Source organism: Ascaphus truei, chromosome 4, assembly GCF_040206685.1.
Source record: "Ascaphus truei isolate aAscTru1 chromosome 4, aAscTru1.hap1, whole genome shotgun sequence".
In the NCBI taxonomy this organism is placed as follows: domain Eukaryota; kingdom Metazoa; phylum Chordata; class Amphibia; order Anura; family Ascaphidae; genus Ascaphus; species Ascaphus truei.
This window is the reverse complement of record NC_134486.1, coordinates 400,546,298-400,573,764: the sequence shown is the minus strand read 5'-3', so window position 1 is coordinate 400,573,764 and position 27,467 is coordinate 400,546,298. Positions and strand designations below refer to the sequence as shown.

At 44.0% G+C, this 27,467-nt stretch overlaps 1 protein-coding gene across 1 annotated transcript in view; it reads left to right on the top strand.

The window, feature by feature from the left end:
• The window catches only part of NCOA1 (nuclear receptor coactivator 1), a 446,052-nt gene that overhangs the window by 108,692 nt on the left and 309,893 nt on the right, over positions 1-27,467 (top strand). The window contains exon 2 of the mRNA XM_075598641.1: positions 10,218-10,387. The gene's annotated coding sequence lies outside the window, so the exon portion shown is untranslated. The remainder of the gene's footprint in view (positions 1-10,217; positions 10,388-27,467) is intronic.

Sequence of the window (27,467 nt, the reverse complement as noted above, 5' to 3'; positions counted from 1 at the left end):
CAATTCCCCCTCTACAATACAGTACCCCCCCCCCCCACCTCATGCACACCTACACGTACACTACAATTACCCGCCCCCCCGCCCCCCCCACACACACACACACACACACACACACACACAAACACGTGGTTAAAAAACACTGGTGTACAGTATACTGCACAGTAACTTCTTCTTTTAATACAGTTAACTATGGACGACTGTGTAAAGAATGCACAAACTATTACAAAAATCCTCTAATAAAAAGATTGTTATCACGTGTGTAGCACTGCTTCCCCCCTCCCAGTGGGAGATGCACAGCCTATGCTACCTGTTGTGTGGTGCAAGTACCTGTTAGGGTCAGGAGAGATGAGTCTGATCTGCGATGGTGGGAGATCAGGACAGGCTTAGGATCTTCTCTGAGCTCTTCTCAGGGTACTTAGCGCATCCAACAGTAGTGGGCTCCAGGGTGTTCGGAGATTAGCCCCCACTATTGCACTCTTTCTCTCTCTGCCCAAGGACTACCACTCAGACAGAGGTATATGATGAACAAGGGTCTTTATTGCTGACACCCACTGCAGATCTTATACACAGCAATGCAAGGTCTTAGAGGCTCCTTACCTCTGGATGGTGCTTTGCCCCTGGTAGTATAGGGCATCATCCTCTGATGGTGATTTGGTCAGATGTTCACCCAGCCACGAGGGCTGGGGGTGGGCACGCTCATCTCACAATGGGAGAGACTCTGGTCTCTTCCTCCTCCAGACCAAGACTGAACTAAATTTGGCACTCCCCTAATCAGGAAGCAGAAGGGGCGGGCTCATAGTCTATACCTATCCCTGATAGGCTTACATAGGCCATGAGTAACCACCTTACTCCTGTCCATCACAGAGGAGCATGGGTGGGGGTCGCAAGTAGGGATGTACCGAGTACCCGGAATTACCCGGCACATTTCCAGCTACCCGGACATGGCAACTGACAAGTGGGCTCGGAGCCGGGTAATACCCGGCGTCGGGTACTGTCAGGGTAGCTGAAAATCTTTTTACTTACCTTTCAGCCGTCGTGGGAGGAGAAGCGAGCGGGAATGGAGATGGAGCAGAGTTGGGGGAGCGGACGAGGTGCACTGCAGAGGTGGAGTGGAGGAGTAGCGGAGGTGGGGCGAGCAGAAGAGGAGGGGAGGTCGGGAGGAAGCGGAGGAGGAGCGGGCGGGAACAGAGGTGGAGCAGAGTTGGGGGGAGCGGAAGAGGTGCACTGCAGAGGTGGAGTGGAGGTGGGGCGAGCGGAAGAGGTGCAGAAGCGGGGATGTCAGGGTCACCGTGGGGATGTCGGGGTTACTGTGATGTTGTCGGGGTCACAGCGGGGATGTCGGGGTCACAGCGGGGATGTCGGGATCATAGCGGAGATGTTGGGGTTATTGCGGGGATGTCAGGGTCACAGCATCGTCGGTTCACCAGGAGAGAGGTGAGAAATTCTGCCAGAGGTGGAGCAGAGGTGAGGAGGAGCGGAGGTGGGGCGAGCGGAGGTCAGGAGGGAGCGGAGGTCGGGCGGGAGTGGAGGTCGGGCGGGAGCGGAGGTGGAGTGAGCAGAAGAGGTGCAGAGGAGGTGAGGAGGAGCAGAGGTGGGGTGAGCAGAAGAGGAGCGGAGGTTGGGTGGGTGCAGAGTTGGATCGGGCGGGAGCAGAGGTGGAGCGGAGGTGGGGCGGGCGGGAGCAGGAGAGGAGCGGAGGTCGGGCGGAAGAGGAGCAGAGTTGCGGAGGTGGGGTGGGCAGGAGCGGAGGCTCACTGTTGGGCGGCCGCTGAAGACACCTCCAATGCTGCCAGAGGACCGCTACTGCTTGTCCTAGATGTCGCCGCCACCCTGCAGGTAAGTGTCAAACCGGGTAGCCGGGTACCCGGCCGGGTAGAACCATTGATTTTGGCCGGGTACTCGTTACCCGTTTTTTTTTAAATAACTACACGGTACAACACTAGTCACAAGCCCATAGGATTAACCCCTTACAGCCTGCAGCTAGCAGGACTTACATAACAGGGCGGGGAATGATAGGCAGAAAAGACATACCCTGTTATACGTGTTACCTCAATTGTTTGCACTGTGGCACAATGATGCACACACAGCACACTGACAGGCACACAGCACACAGCACACTGACAGGCAAACTGCACACTGACAGGCACAGAGCACACTGACATGCAAACTGCACACTGACAGGCACACAGCACACTGACAGGCAAACTGCACACGGACAGGCACACAGCACACTGACAGGCACACAGCACACTGACAGGCACACAGCACACTGACAGGCGCACAGCACACTGACAGGAAACTGCACACTGAGACACTGAATCACACACAGCACACTGACACTGAGCTGAGGCACAAATAGCACACTGACAGAGCAAACTGCACACTGACAGGCACACAGCACACTGACAGGCAAACTGCACACTGACAGGCACACAGCACACTGACAGGCACACAGCACACTGACAGGCACACAGCACACTGACAGGCGCACAGCACACTGACAGGAAACTGCACACTGAGACACTGAATCACACACAGCACACTGACACTGAGCTGAGGCACAAATAGCACACTGACAGAGCAAACTGCACACTGACAGGCACACAGCACACTGACAGGCAAACTGCACACTGACAGGCACACAGCACACTGACAGGCACACAGCACACTGACAGGCAAACTGCACACTGACAGGCACATAGCACACTGACAGGCACACAGCACACTGACAGGCGCACAGCACACTGACAGGAAACTGCACACTGAGACACTGAATCACACACAGCACACTGACAGGCAAACTGCACACTGACAGGCACACAGTACACTGACAGGCACACAGCACACTGACAGGCACACAGCACACTGACAGGCACACAGCACACTGACAGGCGCACAGCACACTGACAGGAAACTGCACACTGAGACACTGAATCACACACAGCACACTGACACTGAGGCACAAATAGCACACTGACAGAGCAAACTGTTACTGACACATTTACACACAAACACACACAGCATACTGACAGACTGAAACACACACAACAAATTGACACACACACAGCAAATTGACACACAAACACACACAGCATACCTTCCCACAGCAGCACATGGTAACTCCCCCCCTCCCCCCCCCCTAATGTCACAGAGAGCAGGGGCGGGCAGAGCTCTGCAGCTCTCTGCCTCAGTTCCGCCCCCAGCCTCTGCTGCCTGCTCTCTGCAGTGTCACGGAGACCAGGCATTTACACTTTTTTACCAGGATCATTGATTGAGCAAAACAAGGTAAGTGAAATAAATTGTAAATTTATTCGCATGAAAAGGCATACACACAATGGAACACAAGCTACATAAGAAAGACACACTTACAGTACGTGGAACCTGGGGCAAAAAACGAGACTTTCCTAGCTTAATATAGCACAAAACAAGAGTCTTTAGTTGACCGGGACTTGGCTCGAAATGTCCTGGAACTCAAATTGGCATGAAGTTCCTGACGCCACCGCTCTCTGTCCTCCGGAGGTGCTGAAATCTCTTCACCGGGAGTTAGCTCCAAACATCCTGGAACTAAATTCGGCTTGCAATCCTAGCTGCGACCACTACGTTCTCTTTTGAGAACTTCGTCCAAAAAGCTGGACTTAGAAAATATTTTACCTCGGATTTATGAAGCCGGTGTCTTTGCTATTTCTTTCGGAGCATCTTTTGGTCGTTTAAACAATGCTGTTGTTCTGGTGCTTAGAATCTGCTCTCCTGCTTGGCTGAGGGATTCTTATAGTATTTCTGAGTTAATTCATGAAATACTCCAGCCAATCCTAGCATGGGAACTTTCCTACCAGCAAATCCGAGCGATGCCAGTCTTCTGAAGTTGGGCAAGCGGATCTCCTGAATCAGCCAAGGGCATGCGCAAGATTACCACCTCTGCCAATTGGTATGCAGAAGCCACCCGCTGGTTTAGGCGCCTCACAGTCTGCTGGGGCAAATGGTAATCCCGAGGACTTCCATTCATCCCAGGATGTGGGTTCTCAAACCTAAACCTCCTGCCCAAAGGTTCTTCACACCTGGCAACCTCCGGTGGCTTTCATGTCTGATGTCTGGGTAGACTCGCTGGCACCGAGCTTCTTTATTGTCGCATAATTTTACAGAATGCATGTAAAATCACTGGGCTCAAAAGCTGACACTCCCGAACCCTAATACATGGATCAGAGGTAACCAAATGGGCTTAACCTTCATTGTGAGCCTGGTTACCCCCTCACCGTCACAGCCACCGTCAACTGCCGTGACGTCAGACGTACCTGACGTACATTTCACCAAATCGGCTTCATCTGCAACCCCCGACGCTGGCTTATCGCAGAAGTGTGTGCGGTTGTTAATTCAGAGCACTTAGGGAGACTAAGTCTATGGGCAGCACAGCGCTCTGACATAGGTGTGTACTATTGAATGGGCCTTCAGCAGTTTCTACTTAGCAGAGAGATAGTATCAATATGTATATGAGAGTTAGCTACAGCACTAGAAATTATATATGTGTGCCAATGACCTAATAATCTCTATATATGATATTTAGAGGTAGGACTCTTTGTGAGCCTAGAGAGGGATGAATTTACCCTAACTAACTCTACTACTACTACTGGGAACAGCTACTAAAATCAACTATAAACTGATTAATCATTTGGCTCATTTCTCTCTGCCAAATTTGGTAGCAAATGTGGTGCTCCTGTAGCTAATTAGACAGGAGTTACTTCAAGTGACGCAAGACTGCTATTTCAACATAATACACTCCACCACGGGATGCCCTCTTCCTCTGCGTGTAATTCCACATGTAATCATACTGATCTACAATAAAGTACACAATATATGATACACCTAAACGTTACTGCATTCTATTCATGCACACACCTACCTCCATTTTTTTTACATTGATTCCAAGGACCCAATTATCTTTTAAATAGACAATTAACGTGTTTATGTTTTACTCCTGTAGGGTGTTCTCCAGTGCAGCCTAAAGGGAATCCTTTTTTCTATCAAGTAATATACAGCTAAACCCCGTTATAACGCGGTCCTTGGGGTCCACAACCCAAAGACCGCGTTACAACCGGGGTCGCGTTAAAATTTCACCGGCATCAGCTCTGGAGCTTCCTCATTACAGATTTAAATCTCCTCCATTTTGCCGCCTTACCAGTGCGCTCCTCTTCCTGCCACGTGCTCATATCTCTCTGCTCTCTTGCCGTCGTATGCCATTGTTTTTTTCAAACATTCAATTCAATGCTTTATTGACTACCAGACACAGACACAAACACAATTAAACATTAATACATTTTGTACAAAACACATGCAGGGATTGAACTTGGGACCTTCTGATACCAATGCCTTGCTTCTTACCTCTACACCATAGGTTTGGTGTGACAAGACAGAACCTATAAATATATTCATCCTCTACAACACAAGGTACATGTCAATGTGAAATCTTAAGTCTATTTCTAGCTGTCTATGACATCACACAGTTCTGTGGTCTAGTGGAAGAACTTCTTACCAACATATGCAAGGGTCCTGGGTTCAATTCCTGTATGAAATGGTATAATTAACTTTTTTAATAAATTATTATTTTAATTATGTTGTATAATTTATAAATATATAATTCTTTATTATTCTTTATTAAATAATAATTATTCATTAATCAATAATGATGTATTAATAATAATTCATTATTAATCATTCTTTATGATTAATTATGTATTATTAATAAGTATGATGATTAATTATTATTAGCAGTTAATTAACTAATTAATAATTAATTAATAATTATGTATTAAGTATTATTAATAATTATTTTTTAATAATTATTAATTAATAATACTATTATCATTAATTATATTATGATTAATAAGTATGATTATTAATTATCATTAACAATTAATAATTTTGACTAATTAATAAGTATTACTAATACCTAATAATTATTAATACCCAATAATTATCAATACTTAATTATTAATAAAACTTATTAATACTTAATAACTATTAATAATTAGTAAGTATTAATAATTGTTGTTAATAATTAAGTATTAATAATTATTATTACTAATTGGGTGCTAATAATTATTAAGTAATTATTAATACTTAATTATTAATAACAATTATTAATACTTACTAATTATTAATAATTAGTAAGTATTAATACGTTTCATTAATAAGTAAGTATTAATAATTATTATTAAGTATTTAGTAATAATTATTAATTAGTTAATTAACTGCTAATAATAATTAATCATAATACTTATTAATAATACATAATTAATCATAAAGAATGATTAATAATGAATTATTATTAATACATCATTATTGATTAATGAATAATTATTATTTAATAAAGAATAATAAAGAATTATATATTTATAAATTATACAACATAATTAAAATAATAATTTATTAAAAAAGTTAATTATACCATTTCATACAGGATTTGAACCCAGGACCCTTGCATATGTTGGTAAGAAGTTCTTCCACTAGACCACAGAACTGTGTGATGTCATAGACAGCTAGAAATAGACTTAAGATTTCACATTGACATGTACCTTGCCTATGGTGTAGAGGTAAGAGGCAAGGCATTGGTATCAGAAGGTCCAGAGTTCAATCCCTGCATGTGTTTTGTACAAAATGTATTAATGTTTATTTGTGTCTGTGTCTGGTAGTCAATAAAGCATTGAATTGAATGTTTGAACAAAAAAAAAAAACCCCCGATGGCACACGACAGGCAGAGAGATGGAAATTGGAAAATTTGAGATGCAGGTAAGCCGGCAAAATGGAGGCTTTCAATTCAGGAGCCATGCTCAGACCGTGTTATAACCGATTCGCGGTATAGCGAGGCGCGTTATAACGGGGTTTAGCTGTATTTCCCTCAGCAGGTTGTATGAAAGTGGCAGTTCCCAAACAGGTCAAAGGTATTGTGGTCACTTGTGAAAGACCAACCAGGGTTCCCGTATGGGCCTAGGGTAACCGGGGTAATACCGATGATTGTCCCGAAGCAACAAAGAGGAGCCGGATCCTACACAAGTAAAGCAACTAAATCAACGCACCTCCATTTTATGTGTTAATAGTACACACTAATGGAAACACCGTATTTATGTACAACGTTGGTATGTGAATGTGAGTGGTCCCTCAAAAGAAAAGACTGTGATATGACAAATGTTCTTGGCGCCCATTATCATACATCTTTGCTACCTCATCGCCCAGCGATCTGAAGCCAGCACTCTGAGTCAAGGTAATCCACGCTGAGGGGCAAACATTGCACAACTATGTAAATTCCCTAGGAACCGGATAGGGAGGGTTACAGTCGTATTGTAAGAAATTATCATTGGAAAATATATCATGTAAAACTGTGTAAACTTCAATTCAATAAAAGGTTCCCAGACTCTATAAAAAATGTCGGAATGTGTCGTTCATAAAACCTGTTCTTTTTTCCGATACCAAAGCAAAGGAGATTTGGCTCGGAACCATAGGTTTAACATTTGGATTCTGAGCTCCGTTCGCCGGTGTTCAGTTTAAAGATCGGCACGTTGAAAGTTATGGGGTTTATCGGTTCGCGTTCGTTAGTTCTTCTTTTATATCTCATTCTGTTTCCCCCATGTACTTTATAAATAAACAATAACAACAACAACTTGAGGTACCGAAGTCCTTTTTTAACATTGACTATTATGTTGCTATGTAACCACAATAGCAAAATAGATTATTTCCAGGTTGTGTTCCCTTTAAATTAACCAACTTGAAGGTTCTTCAATTATAGTTTACAGAGCTTTCAATATCTCACAGTTCTCTACAAGAATACTGAAGAAGAGGCAGGAATTGCATATTAGGATAGATCAGTGTTTTTCAACAGGGGTTCCCCGGAGCATTCCTAAAGGGTCCCCTGTCATTTTGGGGTCATTTAAAAATGGTACCAAATACAGAAGAATTTACAATGCATTTGATCAAAGACGAGCTATTAGAGGGGATTGGGGTTTGTAGAAGAAGAGTGCAGAGGTATAAACCATGGTGACAGAGATTGGGTGGAAATAAACATGGCTTTTTATTTAGCCCGTATATTCCAAAAACAATACAGCTTTAAGGCAGCATACAAAATAGGCTGTTTTGTTTATCTCTTTGTAAAGGCCAACTCACACTACCCAGTCCCCATCTGAAGGGCTGGGAGAATAGGCCTCTTACCAGCCTGTGACCCAAAAGTCCAAAGAGGTACCTGTAAGCAGGGGGCTCTTTATATCAGTCTTTCCTTACAATGCACCTGATCACAGACGCGCTATTAGAGAGGATTGGGGTTCCTTACAATGCACCTGATCACAGACGCGCTATTAGAGAGGGTTGGGGTTCCTTACAATGCATCTGATCTCAGACACGCTATTAGAGAGGGTTGGGGTTCCTTACAATGCACCTGATCTCAGACGCGCTTTTAGAGAGGGTTGGGATTCCTTACAATGCATCTGATCTCCGACGCGCTATTAGAGAGGGTTGGGGTTCCTTACAATGCATCTGATCTCCGACGCGCTATTAGAGAGGGTTGGGGTTCCTTACAATGCATCTGATCTCAGACGCGCTATTAGAGAGGGTTGGGGTTCCTTACAATGCATCTGATCTCAGACGCGCTATTAGAGAGGGTTGGGGTTCCTTACAATGCATCTGATCTCAGACACGCTATTAGAGAGGGTTGGGGTTCCTTACAATGCACCTGGTCTCAGACATGGGATAGACAGTGCTCCTTATTCCTGCCATACAGATGTACTGTAGAAAACCTAAAGCCTTCCGGCACCGGGGTTAACTGTGGACATGAGACCGCGGCTGCTGCAGCCCCGGAGGATTATCTGCGGGGGGTCCAATCTAGAAGCATGTACGCCTCGCAGAGCGACCGTGGAAAACCCTGTCTCGGGCGCCACAGACTTGCTTTTTTGCCCGTAGCTCCAGAGACAGTAAGCCGTGCTACATTTGTAACTTTGGTAGCTGGAACGTTTATTTCATTGTTGGTTCACACAGCAGCTACAGTAAGCGGGGAACCTACGGCAAGTCAGGAAAGGAGTGTAGGCTGAATTTGTCAAAGGAGTTGGTTTTGAAAAACAGAAAAAGTGCATTGAAGTGGTAATCCTGCTGGATGTAGATTTTAGGCAGGCGTGAGAATAGATGTTGAGACATTGGACAGTACTGAGTGAGGCGTTGAGTACTGGGATTTGAGGTGCACTGAGGGTGTACAATAGGTCATATGCCCCAGAACAGACCGCATAGAAAGCCAGAATAAGCTCCCATCCATCGTTAGATACATTTACAAATGTAATAACTGCAAATACACATTTTGATAAACTATCTGTAGTTTACTCTTTGGCTGCAGGGGGGATATAATTTTATGATTGACCATATTTACTGTGTAACAATATATCTTACTCTATCTTGTACATATCATTTAGACCAGCAGTGCGCAAAGTTTTTCACTTGCGCCCCCCCCCCCCCCCTGCCTGCATACCTCCCAGCTGGCGCCTCCCCTCTTCCTCGGCTCCGGTGTCAAATGGCGTCGCCGAAGACCAGGTAGAAGGAGCTCCAGAGACAAGTCTGGTTTATTGTAACCTGAAATTAAAAGGGTTTACTGTCCTTGCCCCTTTCTTATCATCATCCACTTGCCCATGTGGATGTTAGACATGGAATGGGCATATCACAAATCAGATCTGTATCTATGTTATCATTCGGGTGGGAAAAACAAGATTCGCAATCGCTGCCCTTTAGTTCACCCAGCTCCTAAAACATACTGAATCTACCTGATCTCTCACCATCCCCACCACATAATACCTCTAAAAAGTGCTGCAATAGCCTGGACTCATGGCTACTGCCCCACACCCACAGTCCCTCCTACCAACGACTGCCATCTACTGCACTTATTCCCTCATCTGCTATCTCTGTAACTCTCTCATCATACCACTTAGATTGTAAGCTCTCCGGGGCAGGGATTTCCATTCCTGTTGTCTGGTCTTATTTGTTGCACTTGTTGTACTATAATTCCCTGTACTGTATTGTCTGTCTTGTTAAGCGCTAAGTACAGCTGCGGGCGCCATATAAATAACGATATACCTACCTACTATTTTCCAAACAACCTGAGCATTGGCAATGAAAGAGTTGCTCATCGTAGCTAATTGGGTACGTTGAAGCTAGTGAAGAAAGCTCATCTCATTATTCCCCCTCGTTTCCTCCCGCAGGTCTTGGTAATTGATGAAGTCCTCCCGCCGTGAGAGTTCATTTGGAGCCTGTCGATGGAAGATCAATGATTGCATTTCCTGCCGCTTTAGAATCTCACCTCTTTCCTGCGAGCTAATTTCCCGGCGAGCCTTATTCCCATGAGTCCTCTTACAGTTCCAGAAAGCTAGAGGTACGTCTCATCTCGTCTGTGGTTCTGGGAAATAAACGGACAGAGGGGGCCCGAAGTGCGTCTTCTTTAGGCGTAATTTGCCTGTCTTAATAACCCAACCATGGCCAGTCAAAGAAACTGTACATGATTATCAGTGCGAAGCTACAGTAATACAGATAAAGCTAATATGCATTAACAGTCAAACAATTGAATTCAAACAGAGGTTATTGAAAATAAGTGACCGTGAAGCAATGTGATTTCAGCTGCAGAAACCAAACGTGTGACAATTTAATCAGCAAGAAAGAGTCGGCTTTTTTTATTTATTTTAACTGCGTTTAAAATCCAATCTGTTATACAAAGATTCGTAAAAAAAATAATTCCCCCCCCCCCATTATTTTCTGTGAGACTCAAGAGATTTCTGCAGTTTTCTCATACAGAAAGTAATGTTTTTTTCTGTGTGATGATGATTCCCGAAGAGAAAAAACAAAAAACTGAAGAATGTTAAGTATTTATAAGCATACTGTAATTTTTCTAAAAAGAAAAGAAAAACATGCTTTTGCAAGGTTGGCAACTTTTTTTAAAATATGAAGAACAGCGCTTTTGTTTTATATTCTTACGGAAATTTCCCCTGGGCTTGCTTGTCTTTGTAGAAATGAAGGGTTATTGTGGAATATTCAAGTACATGCTGCAGATTTTCATAATACATCAGATTTTTTTCTGTCTCTTGATTGAATGAGTGTTAGATAGTTACATACTGTAGTTACATAGTTACATAGTAGATGAGGTTGAAAAAAGACGTACGTCCATCAAGTTCAACCTATGATAAATTTAGACAACAGATACTTTATCCTATATCTATACATACTTATTGATCCAGAGGAAGGCAAACAAAAAAAACCAGTGTCATATCATCCAAAGATATCTCATAAGGGGGAAAATAAATTCCTTCCTGACTCCAAATAATGGCAGATTACTCCCTGGATCAACATCCTTCCCATGTTTACTTATTTGGTATATCCCGGTATAATTTGAATTTATAAAAAGATGTCCAACTTTTTTTTTAAATATCTATTGTATCTGCCATCACAGTCTCCATGGGTAATGAATTCCACATTGTAACTGCCCTTACTGTAATGAACCCTTTCATTTGTTGCTAGTGAAATCTCCTTTCCTCCAACCTTAAGGGATGGCCCTGTGTTGTTTGTATTGCCCGTGGAATGAATAGTTTTTTTAAAAGCACCTTGTATTGTCTCCAAATATATTTGTATATAGTTATCATATCCCCTCTTAGACGCCTCTTTTCTAATGTAAACAAATCTAATTTAGCTAGCCATTCCTCATAAATCAGACTATCCATCTCCTTTATTAATTTCCTGGTCTAAATTCCAATTTACCTCCTCAAGGAAATTAATAAGGTTAGTTTGGCATGACCTATCCTTCATAAATCCATGCTGACTATTACTAATAATTTTGTTTTCCATTAGATATTGCTGATTATTATACAGTATTAAACCTTCAAGTAGCTTCCCCACTATTAATGGGCTTACAGGTCTGTAATTTCCCGGTTGTGATCTAGCTCCCTTTTTAAATATAGGCACCACATCTGCTTTACGCCAATCTTGTGCTACTGAGCCTGTGGAAATGGAGTCCTTGAATATTAAATGTAATGGTTTGGCTATTACTGAACTTAACTCCTTGAGAACTCTTGGATGTATGCCATCGGGGCCAGGTGCCTTATTTACTTTAATTTGATCAAGTTGCCTATGAACTTCTTCCTCAGTTAACAAATTGTTCATTGATATGGAGGTTGTGGCTTCCTTCTTACTATTGCAATTGATTGGGTAAATACAGTGGCAAAGAGTGTGTTTAATGCCTCTGCTTTTTCCTTATCTCCAATAATCTGCCTACCCATCTCACACTGAAAGGGTCCTACAGTATATTTTATTTTCTCATGTTTTTGTTATTAAGGTACTTAAAGAATTTTTTAGGGTTGACCTTACTTTCTATTGCAATCCTTTTTTCATTATCCATTTTTGCTAATTTAATTACCCTTTTGCAATTTTTGTTACATTCCTTATAATTCTGATACGATGTCTCCGTCCCTTCTGACTTAAAGAATCTAAACGCCTTCCTCTTCTTGTCCATTTCCTCCCCTACCTGTTTATTTAGCCACATTGGATTAGACTTGTTTCCAGTGGTGGATTTCCCAATAGGCCCGGGCCTCGTACGTCAACATTTTGGGGGGCAAAAATGTCCGCCCCCATATACAGATGGCACGCTCTCAGGCCTATCGGGCCTGGTGGGAAGGCACTTACCTGTGGTGATCGCCTTCTCCGTCGGACACTCTCAAATGATGCTGGGAACGTCACCAACATGATGTCACTTGGTGTCTCGTTGCCATGGCAACATGACGGTGCGACGTCAAATGACGCCATGGTGTTGCGTTCACATGGCAACGTGACGCTGTGTGATGTCACGATTTGGAAGGAGGAGGGTGGCAGCAAGGAGGTGGCTGCCACAGGAAAGTGCCATGGGGCGGCGGATCTTCAAATCCGCTGCTGCTTGTTTCTTTTATACTTATTACCCAAGGGTGCTGATAAGTGTGCTTTTCTAACAATGTTTTAAAGACTGCCCATTTATCTTCCACATGTTTCCCTGCAAAAACATCATCCCAATTTATTCCTTGTAGATTAGTCCTCGGTTTATTCAAATCTACCTTTCTAAACTGTAAGGTCTTTGTTGAACCCAAGTCATATGTTTTTTGACCATTTATTTCAAATGGGACCATGTTACGCAAATGCTGCCGGACATGAATATTTGTTATTACTTCTACATTGTTTAATATTACCAAATCCAGTATTGCCCCTCTCCTGGTTGGTTCCTCAATAATTTGGGTCATATAATTGTCTTTAAGCACCCCCAAAAACCTGTTTCCTTTCATTGTAATGCTTATTGCCCCAGTCTATGTCTGGATAATTAAAATCACCCATTATGCAAACATGACCCAGTTTTGATGCCTTCTCCATTTCCAAAAGTATTTTGGCTTCCTCAATCTCACAGATATTTGGTGGTTTATAGCATATCCCTACAAACATTGTCTTTGCACTTTTACTTTGCACTTTGTAGTGTTATATCACTACTAGAGAAAACATACATCATACTGAAACAGGGGTGGCGAACTCCAGTCCTCAAAACCTGACCTGTTGGTGGCCCTTGAGGACTGGAGTTGGCCACTCTTGTACTAAATGCTTACAGGTTATGAATATAGCAGGGTGCCCTCTGCACATGACAGGCCAATTATAGTTGCTCGCTGGCTAAATTGACTTGCTACCTCGGGGCCATTAAAGCTGCCCGGGGACCAGGGCTCATATTAGATCATGCAGCTCCTATACTCATTGTCCAGTCTCTGTGAAGCCTTCAGAGAACGTGCTTCTTCTGCTCTCCATTAACTTCAATGGAAGCCTCAGTACCCTAATGTCCCGATCAGCGCAGTTTAATCGATGTGTGAACTAATGTGTGATGAGAGATACTTTTAATGGTACAGGGTGAAACCGGTGACAGTGATTAAATGTTTCAAGGTGGTTTAGGTCACTTATATTTTTGGGGGTGATCCAAAAATGTAATGGGAAACAAAACTGAAAATTAACCTGGTGTAAGTTGTTGACCATTTAATTAAAATTATTTCCCACCCTGTATTTGTATTTTTTTTAAGGCTTGCATATTTAAACTATCAGAGATTGTGGTTTAAAGCATCAATCCTCCCAAATTATTATTTTATTAAAATATTGTTACCCTGTAACATATCTGTTGCGGACCCCCCAATTCATGAGATTTTTTTTGTTTTTTTCGTGACGGTTTTCTGGCATTCCCACTCCAACAAAATCAACAGATATTGCTGCCGGGGCGTCAATATGGAGTTGTGACGTATCTTCCGATGATGTAGCGGCTTGCTATTGGAAACTGATACGAGGCTGAACCTGCTCGCCATAGCTCTAACATCCAATTCCCCTCTCCATCCGACCCCATTGGGACCAGCTGTGCAACTGGACCAATCTCCACCCTATGTAACATCCTCCCCCCCGCTAACAAAAAAATCTTACTGGCTTCAGCTGTCAGACTGGGCCGCACTCTAACCTGAGCCACCAGCAGCCACTTTACCTTCTTTTTTCAACATTGTCCCTCATTCCCTCTAGATTGTAAGCTCTCACGAGCCGGGTCTTCATTACCTCTATGTATCTGTGCATGTTTGTCCTCACCTGTATGTACCTGTTTGTCTTTGTAATATATATGTAACCCCTCTTTGCCTGGCCTAAGAAGGGTCACAGATGTGTGAGGTGGTGCCATAGATTGGTGCAGACTCTCATACCTCTCTCCCACGGTGCTGGCATCAGTGCTGGCTGGTTCTGCAAGCTGTTTAACAAGGGCGCCAGGGACTTTGTGTGACAGACGGGTTTCGTTTATTGAGACAAGACAATGCTTCATACATTCTTCTTCCCTGGGTGCAAGGTAGCTTCCCAGGGAGGTACGCACGGCTTAATCACCTTCTCTTGCCCACAGTTAAGGGGAACTGCGCGTCTATAGCTTCAGGGATCGGGAGTCACTCCCAGGTACTTTCCAAGACTCTATATGGGTGTACTCCTATCAAGGTTCCCATCTACCTATCATCCTTACACTGACCTAGAAGTCTCCACTGTAGCAGCCTGGTGAGTATATGCTTAAGCTGGTGTTAGAGCAACTTTAGCTGTGACAGGTCCCTGGAACCCTAGTTTAGGGATCATTTGTCTTGAGCTGTGACACACGTCCTCCTTAAAGGATAGAGAGCAATTGTGGCATCTTCATAATAGATTAGGGCCCTTTCTAGCTGGGGACTCTCCTCCCTAGCTGCAAAATAACAAAAGGTGAATAGACTTCTTCATTCAAAGTTACACATTAAGGCCACACTTCTAACACTATACATTTAACACATTGAGACTCCTCTCCTCTGGTGTCCTCCAGGAGCTTGGGGCATGGACACATCTACAGCTCCTTTTATACCCCTGTGTGATGTCACCACCCTGCCCCTGTAACTGGGCAAGATACAGACATCCTTATCCAATCAGGATCTACCTATATCAGGTGCTAGTTCCAGCAAGTTCTGGAACTAAGGAGGGGCTGGTCACCTGACAGAAAGTCCCCTGGCAACATACACTGGTCACCTGACAGGAAGTCCGCTGGCAACATACACTGAAATATGTTACATGGAATTAGTTACATTTAGCTGGGGCCTGTCCTAGACATTAACCTGTTAATGCCCTATTTAACCCCTTCAATGGACAACTGTAATCCCAATAGGGGGGTTACATACATAACTCTGTACCCCCATTGTACCCCACTACGGAATATGTTGGAACTTTACAAATAAATAACAACCTAGCAGCCATATTCTGGCCAACGGACAAGAATTCTAGTCTACTGGTTACAAAAACAAAAGCTGATATCTCCTCCAAAGCCGCGGATTCTGAAACGTCGGGAGACAGTGGATTAGTTCTGGAGACCCCCAGATCAGATAATATAAAACAAATTGCACAAAGATGCGCGGTTCACTGCTTTCACTGAAAGGTTACTTTGCATTCCTACGGAATTTACTGCTGGTGAACACGCCGTCTTATAGTTACTGTATTACTATGTGACACCTCTTCGTGTGATTATTAGGATAAAGCAGGGGCGGCCAACTCCATCCTCCAGGGCCACCAACAGCTCAGGTTTTCAGGATATCCCTGCTTCAGCACAGGTGGCTGAATCCGTGGCTTAGTCATTATAACCTGTGCTGAAGCAGGGATATCCTGAAAACCTGACCTGTTGGAGGCCCCTGAGGACTGGAGTTGGCCGCCCCTGAGAGAAAGCATCGCTAATGTTCGGTGTGTTTTTCTTAATCTAAGATTATTCTGGGGGTTGGGGGCTTATGTTTTTAATATAATATCGCAAATAAAAATGAACACATTCACGTGTCTTAGACAGGCTCACAACCCTGCCTTTCCCCATTATCTCTTAGCTAACAAGGCTTTCACTGCAGCAAGGGATTCTGGGTAATGGCATGCAAATGAGCACTCACAGTGTGTCACGTTTAATATAATATACCTGTCTTATTTTTAGTGGGGGTTTTTTTTTTTTTTAATTTGCACATTATATTTCTCTGTTGAGCTATTTTCCTTGACTGCTATTTTTGAGAGTGCGGTTTTCCACAAATGAAACGATGGCAGGAAGCAGAAGTGGCGAGTTGTGACTCGTGTACAACCTGAACGAAAAAGAGGAAGCGAGAGAGGATTTACTGAAGACTTTCAGATCCTCCCAGATTCAAAATAAGACACAGGGCAGAATCGGAGCAAAGGAAATGCCACAAAAAGAAGCAATGACTAAAAGAACCAATCCCGCATAGTGGGCAAAAAATATTTTTGAACTGATCCGTGTCCTCAGTACCTTCTTCAGCAATGGGTGTCCCTCAGGTGACACCCAGGCTGTGCTGCATAAGCTGTGTAATGCGGCAGGCATAAGCTTAAAGGGGACCATGTTCAAACGGACATGAAGCCAAAGGGGGTCACACTGAGAGCTCATTTGCATGGCATTACCCAGAATCCCTGGCTGCAGTGGAAGCACTGTATGCTGAGAGATAATGGGGAAAGGCGGGCAGTGAAAACTGAAGGGTTATCTATCAAAGACTTGAAAACTAGGGCAACAAATTAACACCAGATGTATCAAACCGAAAACTCTCCATAGCTTTCAGTTGGACTTTTTTTTTCTTCGTGCATCTATGTTTTGCCCTCCTGTGTGCCCCAGTTTTACAGGATTTGCAAAGCTCCGATAAGGGGCAGCGGTGCTCAGTCTGGCGTTAGCGGCCACTGACTTGCATACCCATTATCATTGTGACCCCTTTCGTTCGGGCTTTGCCAAAAAGAAATACGTTGAACAGGTGTTGTGACACTGACTATCGTGTCAGATACTCATCGTCGTGCACTTTTAGCTGTTTGGTTAATGATAGCCTCATAATTACTTCCAGAGAACAAAACTGACTTAAATGGGGATGTAGGGCCACGCGTGTCCCAAATTCCCCACCAGCCACTTCGGCACATATAGAATCAGCCCCTCAGAGGGCAAATCGGGGCACTATCCCAGATTAACGAATGAGTGGGAGCAGGCAGTCCTTACATCAGTTTGCATAATAGAGCAGCAGTAATGAAAATGATTTGGCAAATACCTTGCAAAGATATAACATTCGGAAATGACTCGGCGACCTTTGAATTTCATTCCGTGTTTAATAAAAAAAAATGGAGAAAGGTCGGTGAAAAAAATATCCCAGCGTATTACTTCATAAATTACATTGGAGAAGCCAAGTTGACTTTTGCAATTGGGCAAAAGAGAGAAATTCAATAGTATTGTTAATATCATTAGCATTTTATTATTCGCCGAGCACCAACACATTCTCCTGCACAGAATGACAGAGACATGATATACTGCACAGAAATATTACCACATTAACATATGTTGCTATTTCGTATATATTATTCCTGGCTCCTCTGCTGCTCAGGTCAAGCTGTGCTGGTCAAGTACTTCAGTAATAATCCTTCTTCCCGTCCCCCCATCTGTATAAGGACTGGGTTTTTTTCATGAATGTTTAGAGCGGGGGTTACACAGTGTGAGTCTCGTATGTATGAGACAGCTGAGATAATGTTTCCACGTATACCATTAGATTTAACCATTTTGCTGCCCGAAGGGTCAGCCATGCTGTTGTAGAATCCTATTGCTCTTACTAAACATTGTTTGGGTTGGCAAAAACCACGGAGCCACCTACATGCACTTCGGTTAGAAGGTCTGTTGCACCTTCATTCTCCTTTTTCTGTTCTTAGGACCAAACAGGCAGAGAGAGTGAGAGGGATTGTGGGAGTGTATGGTGCATTGTGGGAGAAGCATAGCTTTGGTTGTCATACACGTTAAGCTAAATTCACAAACCGGCGCAAGCATTCTTGCTCACGAGAACCCTGTCCAAGTGAGACCCAGGTTATAGTCTTTAAATGAGTTTAGGAAATTCCTGTAGCCACTGCCACCTTTAAATTAGGTTATCCAATCTCTGGAAAGGGCATTGACTCCTGTAATAGTCAGTGTACAGTGCTGCATGCAGTATACAAACACGACCCCTTGTAAATAAAACATGCCGGGATTCACACAGCTCCAGTAAGAGGTGTCGAAGCTCGATGGGTGTTACCTTTCATTCAGGTCACTGGCAGGTAATGTCTAACACCTCTTATTGGAAATGTGGGAGTCCCGGCATGTTTTATTAATAAGGGGTCGGGATTTACTGAATCAGAACAATTTGTTTGGTGTTAATGTCTAAGTATAATTTTGATGGTGATGGTGTGTGTGCAGTACATTGACGTTTTCTTTGGAAGAAAAAAAATTAACACTAACATGCTTTTAACAACTCTGGATGTTGTATAGACAGATATTATTTAATCTGTAACTGTACATTAATGTCTCCTTGTATTTTGTTTTCCATCAGGGTTTTTAATGGCGTCTAATGGATTTTATAATGGATTCGTCTCTTGGAGTACAGTATTGTTGGATATTGCCCAGCAATGTATACTAAAATTTCTAAAGAAGAAATGTAAATACCCAACTGGTTACATAAAATATCTCCGTTTCTTGATGATGGGGGTGATGTATTCAGTGTATGATTCACCACTGAAGCACAGAGGTCTCATGGTGGTGAATGTCCCAAATACAAATGCTTGGTCATGTCACTTACACTCATCTTGAGCATATCATTATATATCCCTGTGCGGGGCTGCCAACAGGTTGGGAGAGCCGGGGAAACTTTAGTGGGCCCGGCTCAGTGGAACTCACCCAGAAATTGGGCTCAACCAGAGGTCAGGCCCAACTACCGTGATTGTCCGACGGCTGGTTCCTCTTCTGGTGCTCGGCTGAGACCTCCTCTGCTGGGGGTCGTGGTTTCTGTCCGCCTGGGCTTGCAGATGTAACCCCTCTTATATAAAGGCCCCTGACTGATATCTGTTGCTGAGGTGGGGGCCTGAGTCCTCTCCTTGTTTTTGGGTGATATGCCACACGTGCTTTAGGTCAGATAACGGGAGACAACTGCAATGACGTTTGTAATATAACTGGTTGTATAAAGCAAGAATAGATACTTAGGAATCTTGTGACCCTTAATAAAGGATCGCTACATGCATATTATAACACATGAACATAACATTCCCCATAAACGCTGAGCGGATGTATGTCTGTGTCTCAAGGATGCGGCCACTCAATCCTGGGTATTTAGACCTTGGTGATGGTTCCAGCACACTGTTGGAGCTCGTTAATGCAACTACATGTAGAAGGCCTGTACTTCGCAAAATACTTTGTTACCCCTTTTAGATCCAACCGTGTAGGGACCCCTCCGATGGCGCTTGCTCCTCCGTGCGGCTTCCCACTCATGATCTGCTCGGCCTCACTAAATGTTCTTCTATCCTCCCTCCAGTCAAGGACTGCTCTCTCTCTGAGGGGCACAGACTGGCCCTGGGTCACAATCGGTCGAGTGAAAAGTCGTTCAGGCTCGTGCAGATCTCCCTCACATATGCCCTGCCAACTCCTCTTAAAGGCTCCTCTCCCCTTAGTCCCACTTCTTTCACAGTCTTGATTATTGGCTGATCCCATGTCCATCATGAGTCACATGTCCATGGCATACTGGAGAGAAACCGGAGTGTATTTCTTGCATCACACAGGGGGTTATACGGGTACCTGTTAAACCTGCCCCACCCCCCTCAACAATCCGGGGACCCGGGTCATCACTCTGTCCTAGACCCCGTAGAGTCCCTCATGAGCCTGTCCTTGTGCATCAGCTTACCCACCCTTATATATGGGTAATAATTATATTATTGCTCCTTCTGTCCCTTTTGACGTAGTACATATAGTTAGAAATACAGTATGTATGTATGTCTTTATTTATATAGCGCCATTAATGTGCATATCACAGCAGTAATACACGTGACAATCATAAAAATTACAAATAATATAAATTACGCATAAAGGGGAGAAGTGCTTCAGACATAAAAGTAACATTTAGGAAGAGGAGTCCCTGCTCCAAAGAGCTTATAATCTAATTGGTTTAAGGTGGGAGAGGGCTTTAGATAGAAAAGGGGTAGAGAGAAGGCATCCTTGAGCCGAACGCAAGAGTCGGGATGGTGCATAGCGAGAAATTAGGGCTGAGATGTAAGGAGGAGCAGAAGAGTGTAAAGCTTTAAAAGTGGGGTGGAGAATTGAGTGTGTGAAACGGGATTTGATAGGAAGCCAGGAGAGGGATTTCAGCAGGGGAGACGCTGAGACAGATTACTACAGGTTTTACCTACCTTTTGAATGTGAGGAGAATGTGAGAGAGGACTCGAGTGTAACCCAGAGGCAGCGTGCTTGGGCTACTTTCCTACAGTAATACATTCCTACAGTAATGTGGAAGGAGGTAGTAGGGCCAGGTTTGGGAGGAAGTATGAGGAGCTCTGTTTTTGCCATGTTAAGTTGAAGTCGGCGAAGGGCCATTCAGGATGATATAGCAGAGAGACATTCAGAAACTTGATTTATGTATTGAGGCAAAGTTTAAACGTCAAAAGAAAATGTTTTTTTCTTAGTTGTACAAATGTCATTAGAGATTGATGAAAGGCAGATGATATAGCGGAGAGACATTCAGAAACTTTGGTTTGTACAGCATGTGTAAGGTTAGGGGTTGAAAAGTAGATTTGTGTGTCATCAGCATAGAGGTGATATTTAAACCCAAGAGATGTGATCAGGTCACCTAGAGCAGGGGTGCGCAAACTTTTCTTGCGCCCCCCCTGCCTGCTCACCTCAGTTGTCGCGACCTCCACTTACCTCGGTGCGGCGTGAAATGACGCAGTGCGGTCGTGTGACATCACATGACCTGTGGCATCATTTGACGTCACGTTACCATGGCAACCGTGACGTCACAGGACCCATTTGACGTCACGGTCATGCGTCCTGAAGCTGTCTGAATCTCGGTAAGTAGAGGTTGCAGAGGCGCCGCGCTGTCCCCCGGCATTTAATTTAAATGCCTTGGGAAAGAGTGCGGGACCTCTGCAACCGCCCGCACCCCTCAAAAAAAATCTTGCTTGGGTTCCCCCCCAGCTTGACCTAGAGAGAGTGTGCAAAGAGAAGAGGTCCCATTACAGAGCCCTGTGGTACCCCCACAGAGAGATCGATAGAGGAGGAGGTGTTAGCAAAAGATACACTGAACGTATGGTGGGAGAGGTAAGAGGAGATCCAGGATAGAGCTTTGTTACGAAAAGCAAGAGTATGTAGAATGTGAAGGAGAAGAGGGTGGTCCACAGTATCAAACGCTGCAGTGAGGTCGAGCAATATGACCAGAGTGTCATGACCTCTGTCTTTGGCTGCATGGAGATCATTAGTTATTTTAATGATAGCTGTTTCAGTGGAGTGAGCAGTGCGTAAGCCAGATTGTAGAGGGTCTAGAAGAGAATAGGTGTTGCGAAAATAAAGCATGCAAGAGAATACAAGACGTTCAAGGAGTTTAGAGGCAAAGGGCAGGAGGGAGACAGGCCGATAGTCAGAAAGACAGGTAGGGTCAAGCTTGCAGTTTTTGAGTAATGGTATAACTGTTGCATGTTTGAAGGGAAAGGTACCAGAGTAGAGGGAGGAGTTAAAAATGTGTGTGAATGTAGGGATTATATTAGGAGCAAAAGGTTTTAGGATATGGGAGGGAATGGGGTCATGAGGACAGGTGGTACAGGAAGAAGAGGAGATCAGCAACGATACGTCCTCTGTGACAGCGGATAAAGAGTCAAGGAAGGCAGGAGGATTGTTAGGAAGAGGTGTAGGATGGGAGGGGGATACAGAGGGCATGTCCTGACGTATGGATTCCACCTTTTGTTTGAAATAGTCAGCAAAGTCCTGAGGTGAGATGGAGGAGGAAGAAGAACAGGCAGCAGAGGGTGGTCTGAGTAGGGAGTCAAAGACAGAGAAGAGTCTGCATGGATTAGACTTGTACATGTTGATTAGTGACGAAAAGTAGGTTTGTTTAGCTTGAGAGAGGGCAGAGTTGAAACAGGATAGCATACATTTGTAGTGAAGGAAGTCTGCGAGAGTGTGAGATTTCCTCCAGAGGCGTTCAGAGGAACGAGTGCAGGAACGCAGCATGTGCGTGTTGGAATTTAGTCAGGGTCTGGAAGGGTGAGAATGTCAGAGCGAAGGCGGGGCATGTAGATCAAGAGAGGATAAGGCAGAGTTGTAGTTCCTGACCAGGTTGTCAGGGTCTGGAGCAGAACTGAGAGAGGAGAAGGAGGAGCGTAAAGTGAAATCAAAAGCTGGTAGGTTAATAGAGTAAATATGTCTAAAGGATTCTGCCCTTACATGAGCATCTCTGAAGTAAAATTGTAACTCGCTTTGGAATGAATATGTAATGATTATAGTTATGATTCTTTATTGTTACAATCTTAATATATAAAATCAAAGGTTGGTACTAGCTGCGGTGAATGTGATTGGTCCGTGGCCACCCCGACTGTCATTGCCCAAGAGGTACGCCCCACTGTGACACACACCGCCCACACGACTGTCATTGGCCAAAACTTACAGTGACATCACTGACACACACCTACTTCACTGTCACACACTTGCACTGACAGCATACCCCCAAAGAAGCCCTGCAGAGTCCTTGGTAAGTTCATCTCACACTCTCACCCCTGTGTCCACACACACACACACACACACACACACACACACACACACACACACACACACACACACACACACACACACACACACACACACACACACACACACACACACACTTAACATTTTAATATGTCCTGTTTCACACACACACTTTACATATTAATATGCCCACTTTACCAACTGAGTACACACACACACACACACACACTCACACCTGAGACCATGCTTCTTCACCTAATATCACATGAGATCCATATTAGATGAATGTTACATCTCTTAAAGGGATAAGTTGGAATCTACATTTTACAATATTAAGTGGCTGCTGTGAGTATCTCCTCACTAACTGTCATTTAACGCCTAAACATATTGTTATTTATTTGCTTAACTGAAAAGGATGGCGAAGCAGAGGAGTCTGGGAAAAGGCCGGGGTTAAAGGCGGGAAAAGGCCGGGGGCCAAGAGCAGAAAACACGCACCGAGGGGGTTAATGGCGCGGAGGCTTCTGAGAAGGGGAGGTGAGCGGAGCATTCTGGGAATAGCCATAACAAATCAGTGTGGCATGAGCGAGCAAGGTCCCCCCCCCACCACTGTCGTCCCCCCCCCTCCCCCTCCTAGCGGGAAATTTATTTTATCTATTTAAATTCCGGGCAACGCCGGGTCTCTCAGCTAGTTAATACTAACAACCATGTAGTATGTGGTCTCTAGTAGTCAGCAAGTAGATACATTCATGGCATACCTGTCGACTTTCCAGATCTATTTTATACACGCTCACTTGACTGTAGCTTGGCTAACCAGAAGAGCAAGTTATAGTTACAGAGGTGAAAAATGCTTCAGTAAACGCATAGTGTTTGCTTAGCAAACAGTGTTGCACAAACCATGGTTGCATGGCCATAAACCTGTACACAACATCCTCCCTCCCTTCCCTGGCCACATAACCACACAAAGCCTTTTCTGCTTCTCAGTTGGGGATGTTCACGCTCGAGCTCTGTGTGCCACTTGTCACTCTACTGAAAGCTGTTCAGCAACACACGAGCACCCAGGACATACCCTGGAGAGAGAACGAGGGTCTCGCAATTCTCCATTTAATTGCCACTTCCATATTATTTTTATACACAGCTTTTTTTAAACTGCTTCTTATTGAATTGTGTATAGGTTATAAATAACAAGGAGAAAACTGGGAAGAGTAGTGCCCGAAAAGGGAAGTTAGCGCATACTGTATAACCAGTGGTCAAAGGGCTAGAAAAAAAGTAGTGTTCCTGTGCCTAATTTAACCCTTTGCGTGACCCAAGACATCATGGGGTCTGGCCCTCCAGGGGCCCCATGGCTTAGTACAGGGGTGGCCAACTCCAGTCCTCAAGGGCCAAGGTCAGGCTTTCAGGATATCTCTGATTCAGCACAGGTGACACAATCGGTGCTGAAGCAGGGATATCCTGAAAAACCTGACCTGTTGGTGGCCCTTGAGGACTGAACTTGGCCATTCCTGGTTTCATAGCAAAGTCATGATCTACCTGCTCGTTTTTTTGCAGGGTGGGACGCGGTCAGGTGATCGCGAGTGCGGCAGAGGATGTGGCACTTTAGTGCCACGGCCCCATCGGCACTCAAAGGGTTAAAGCAGCAATTCTCCACAGTAATTGGTTTTACCTTAACTGAGCTCTAAGTCTTGACCCCCATGGCCATTTCGTGTCCAGCAGGTCCTGTGCTGGAGTGAGGGAATTGGGGGGAGAGGGGGTGAAACAGAATTAGGTGCGCTCAAACCTACCCCAGTAACCTTATGCATCAGTGACACTATGTAACTTGCAATACCTTATGGAGTGCTGCTAGGGAAAGGAATAGGCCATAAATTAATGGATAGCCAACCCAAAGACCTTGCGCTTATTCCCAAATTTGCCTGCAATTTATTAATGACATATAACATTTTGATCCTAAGTCTTTTAACAAAGAAGGCATTTAGTTTTCATCAAAAACTGATTTCATCCTGATAACTCTGTCAAGGTAAACTCCCATTATAGCAGGTGCCTATACTAAACGCAGAACCTTTCCTATTGTCTTGTGGCCTAAACATCTTCACTCTTTCAAGAGAAGGTAGCAGGCTGGCTAGTGGTATTGGTGTTAGGCCTCGTCCAGGGTGAGAGCGTGCTCGCTTGCTCGCGATCAAAACATTGAAACTTAATCCCCCCATCCATACTGCGCACGTGAGCGTGGGGAGGCGCAATGCTTGCAGAGACCAATATTTTAGTATTTGTAGCGCTTGCCCTGGTCACATGCACGGTTCACCCTATGTGCGCAACTAGCAGGCCAGGAGTCGCCCAACCAACATGGGCGCTTGACTTACGGCGCCCGAGCACCAGCGGGCTCGCTCTCACTCTGGACGAGGCCTTATCCTGCTATAGGGGTAATTCTCAGCTCACCTACTGTAATTCTGTTCTTCTAAATAGTTTTTTTTGGGAGGGGTCTTTGGCACCTCCATTCAGGTTCTGAGCTCCTGGCCAATTCTCCAATTGACAAATAGGTAGACAACACTTCTACATTGTGACAGTCAGATGTTACTTGGAAGGTGGTGTGTGTCTGTGACTGACATAACCAAGAGAAATGTATATGTATCTATTAATATTATTACTTTTCAATAAGGAACTTGTGCACTCACAATTTTTCCTTTGTATTGTGAAGAGAATTTTAGTTCTGGAGTGTGCCAGTTTTAATTGCACTGAATCACTTATAGTATAAATGCTTCATTCATTTAACCATTTCGGCTTTTTCGCATGTTCCCGTCTCTTGAAAGGGTGAAGATGTTTAGGCGACTAGGCAATAAGAAATAGTCTGTTTTTAGTGTAGGGATCTACTGTAATGGAGTTTACCTTGATGGGGTTAGCAGGCTTAAAGGAAGCATTATCTCCTATAACAAAATTGCATTTTTTCTCCCAAAATTGGAAGCAAGGGGTCTCCAGAGCTGAACCGCGTTAATTTCAGCTGGGGGGACCTCCTGCTTCTTTAGATACTTGCCTCGGAAGGGTGTGCCGGTAGCAGCTCTGCAGGTTTAAAGGTCCCGGTCACGTGAGCCAATAGAAAGTCGCAAGGGATGACATCACGGCTTCCTATTGTCCCACAAAACGCAGGACATTTAAAGCTGCCATTTCAATAGCCCCACCAAACCCAGCCGGAGATGCTACTGGCACCCCTTTTCAAGGTAGGTATCTCGGGAAGCAGGGGGGTCTCCGGAGATGAAATTAAAGCAGTTCAGCTCTGGAGACGTCCTGCTGCAAACCTATTTACAAAAAGTGTCACTATGTTCTTTAAATATTTTTTTTAATCAAAACATGCAACCAAATGGCCCCTTTGTTATTAGAATTAGGATAAAAAATAATGCACTGCTCTAAAATTGGCTTGCAATTTTATTATATATATATATATATATTCACATTCATATTTACAATATATATTTACAATATATACACATATACACACACTGTAATGCTCCTTTACCCCTTTTGCTGTCAGAGTTACCTACTGTACAACACATTGTCCTGGAATACATTGTTCGCCCTTCGGACAGTGAAAGGGTTAAATGTCAGGATATGTTTGCGAGAGTGGACGCGTCTTCAAAAAGCTTTTGCTATGAGTGGGAATAAAGAGGTTAGAGGGGACGGACAGTGCTATTATTGATTGAGGAAATTGGATTACTATTTGGAAGAGGTTTTTTCAGAGTGGCCGGCGGTCTCCTGAGGTCCACACAGCGTCCTAATGCATGCTTTCATATCGTCTGGCGTGAGGAAGCTAAGTGCACCAGAGACCCTTGATGGCAGAGCCGAAGAACAAAAAGATGCACACGCACATTTCACATACACACTGCACATCCGCACACACCACATTCATGCAGCATTTTGTAACCCTTCTGCTGCCACAGGAGCCTGCAATGCACTGGCAGCGAAACGCGTTGACGGCTCATCTGGCAGCGAAATGCGCTACTGGCTCCTCTGGCAGGATTAAGGTCAAATTCCTGTGTTTGTGTCGTGTGTGTGTGTGTGTGTGTGTGTATGTATATAAAACAAACTAACAGGTATTACCGCAGTCAAATCACTTGTTCAGATTTGAAAATAAAAGAAAAAACAGTGATATGGCAAAAATAAAGCCTCTGGCGGCATTAAAGGGCAAGTATAGTATATAAACACCAAAAAGAGAAGAAAAGCCCCATAACAAGCACTCAAATGAATCAAATTAAAGATGGATTTTATTAAATACACAGAAAAAAATAAAACATAATTAAGAAAAACGAAAACCACTAGACTCCTAAATACTAAATAATCTGCATAATACTAAGAAAAATCTGTGAAATAATATATAGTGATTTAACAAACAAAGAGAATACCAAAATAAGTTAAATACACG